Here is a 3,151-nt window from a genome sequence, read left to right as displayed (position 1 = left end):
CAACATCCCTCCTCTCTAAAGGTGATCCGTCTCAATATTTCTGGTAACATAGTGTATAAGTACATTCACTCAACACAACATCCCTCCTCTCTAAAGGTGATCCGTCTCAATATTTCTGGTAACATAGTGTATAAGTACATTCACTCAACACAACATCCCTCCTCTCTAAAGGTGATCCGTCTCAATATTTCTGGTAACATAGTGTATAAGTACATTCCACTCGGATGATTAACGTACCTTAAATGTAAGCTGTATACCTATTAAACAAATGTAATAATATATTTATAAATCTGATATTATCTGAAAGTTTTGTCTTATATTTAATGTGCAGCTGATATTACAATGCTTGTGTACAAAGTTGACTTATAAACCTTCTATTTAACTGATGTGCACCATGCTTATTCTTTATGCCTTGCACTGTGATTAGATTAATTCTGTAGTGACTGAGGATTTGTTTGTTTCTGTTGTTGTTAAGCATAAGGCTACACAGTGGGCTATCTGTGCTGTGTCCATCATGGGCACTGAAACCCAGTTTTAGCATTATAAGACTTCAGACTTACCAATGAGCCCTTGTGGGGTGTGACTAAGGAAGGTAAGTCTGAATAAAAACCTACAGCTGTCTGTGTATTTGTGCATGAAGAGTTAAAGTTAGTGACAAGATGAAATGATAAATCCACATTCTAGTTACTAAGAGGCGATATATTTGAAACTATTATATGCAGTCATAAATTGAGACATTCTTTTGTTTTCATATCACACTGAAAATAAATATCAATATCACCTTTTGATAGCCATGAACAAGAACAATTCCAAGAGGAGTAGGAATCAATTTTCTGCCACTTCCGACGGTTACATAGTTTCTCTGGCAAATATTGTTGATATGGACTGGAATAGAAGCATCTGTTCCTATGCCGTGTTGTTCCATCAAAGTGATCAATTCAGCTTCAGTGAGGTAATCTGGTGGATTAGTTTGTCTTTCAACAAGTTTCACCTAAATTTTAGATATTTGTTTTATAATATTACACACACATCTAATACTCTATCAGATAATTTGAAAAATGTTTTAACTAAAATGTGAAAATATCTTTAATAAAAATCATACTGAGGCCAGATGGACTGCATATATCAATTTCTGAAGGCCATCCTTTGTACAAATAATGTTGTTAAGAGAAAGGATGAGAAGTTTTCAAACAGAAAATGTAAAGAACATTCTTTATGTGTATCATTCATGATGTCAGACAAATAACCTGGGTACTTTTGAAATGTGGACCTTTCTTCTTCAGGGGTAAACTGAGAATGGTGGTGTAACTCATTAGGTTTTGTGGGGGTACAAAAGCAGAAATAAATTTACAATTTCTAACCCGTTTTGTAGCTCAGTTCAAGTAGGAATAATTACTGATTTGTTAATGAAATGTTTATGATTCTACAATACTTTTCTAACCAATCTCTGTCTACAGCCTCAACTATCATCCAACAATATAAGAAAAAATGAAGATGTCTATTAAGTAAACTATATCTACCTGTTGAACACATTATTTAACGGCCACTTAAAAAGAAATTTCTTAATGTAATTATCTTTTTATACTTATCAATACACTTGGAATACTGTGTACAATTCAGGCCTCCTTGTCTAAGGTATTGATTTATTGGAAAATTTCTGAGGAGGGTCAATAGAATGACCAAGTGAAAATTAAAATATACTGAAAATTCTATCTTAAGCTCATGCACCGAGTTTACATATTATAATTTTGTGAAATGTAAAGTTTTATCACAAAAAATGTCATTTTTGCAGCAACAGAGAAGGTACATATGGATTAAAATATTTAATTACGTATCAAAGTTTTTTAAGAACAGATGAGGGTTATTTTCTAGTGAATATACTGTATTAACATAAAATATAAGTGGTAAGGAACCATTTGGTTCTTCAAGGCTATCCCTGCACACCCACTCTTCAGAAAAAGTTAAAATTTTAAACCTTTTTTTTTAAAGAAATTATTGATTCCCTTTTAAACTCTTGTAAAATGCCAGCCTCCACTTCTGCTAAAGATAACTCGGTCACTCCTTTTGAAGAATAAAACTGGGTGTAGCCTGTTTTTTTTCAGATCTTAAACTTGTGTTCTTTTGTCCTGTTTTCTTCAAATTATAGTACAAAGAAATCAGAGGCCTTTGTCTTATCAACCCTTGTAAAATAACTCTTCTATCCCTAAATACTTGTAAGTTACCACATAATTGGTGGTTTTTATACATTTTCAAACTTACTTCCATTACTTCACAAACATCTCCTTTCTTTAGAGGAGGTAGTGTTTCATCAAGTCCAATGCCTTGCCATGTCATCACTCGAGTGAATCCGGGATCTATGAGAGCTTTTCCTGTGGAGGTGAAGGTTTCCTCACCTAAACTAAAAGTTACTGTAGTTTGCAAGAATTTCAGATCGGGGCTAACCTAATAAAATCAAATCAAAACATTAGGGCAAAATTAGTAAAATATCAGATATGATGGTCATTACCAACATATATTATTTTTCAGTAAACAAGTAAACATACGTTAAATATATATAGAAATATACAGCATTTATTACAAAAACATTAATTTGAAAATATACATCAAATTAGGATGCAAGTAAATGAAACTATCTGCCCACATCATCACATAAGAAAAAATACTAAAACATAAACTGTTACAACACAATTTTAATAAAAGCCTGTGTTACAACATAAATTTAGTAAAAGCCTGTGTTACAACATAAATTTAGTAAAAGCCTGTTACAACACAATTTTAGTGAAAGCCTGTGTTATAACACACTTTTAGTAAAAGTCTGTGTTACAACACAATTTTAGTAAAAGCCTTTGTTACAACACAAATTTAGTAAAAGCCTGTGTTACAACACAAATTTAGTAAAAGCCTGTGTTACAACACAAATTTAGTAAAAGCCTGTGTTACAACACAATTTTAGTAAAAGCCTGTGTTACAACACAATTTTAGTAAAAGCCTGTGTTACAACACAATTTTAGTAAAAGCCTGTGTTACAACACAATTTTAGTAAAAGCCTGTTACAACACAATTTTAGTAAAAGCCTGTTACAACACAAATTTAGTAAAAGCCTGTTACAACACAATTTTACTAAAACCCTGTGTTACAACACAATTTTACT

At 32.0% G+C, this 3,151-nt stretch overlaps 1 pseudogene; it reads right to left on the bottom strand.

Annotated features, from left to right (window-relative positions):
- Positions 1–748: 748 nt before the first annotated feature.
- The window catches only part of LOC106477411, a 3,947-nt pseudogene continuing 1,544 nt past the window's right edge, over positions 749–3,151 (bottom strand).

The sequence above is a fragment of the Limulus polyphemus genome, unplaced genomic scaffold, assembly GCF_000517525.1.
Source record: "Limulus polyphemus unplaced genomic scaffold, Limulus_polyphemus-2.1.2 Scaffold14956, whole genome shotgun sequence".
Lineage (NCBI taxonomy): Eukaryota > Metazoa > Arthropoda > Merostomata > Xiphosura > Limulidae > Limulus > Limulus polyphemus.
The sequence above is the reverse complement of the archived record's forward strand: the minus strand, read 5'-3'. Positions and strand labels throughout refer to the sequence as shown.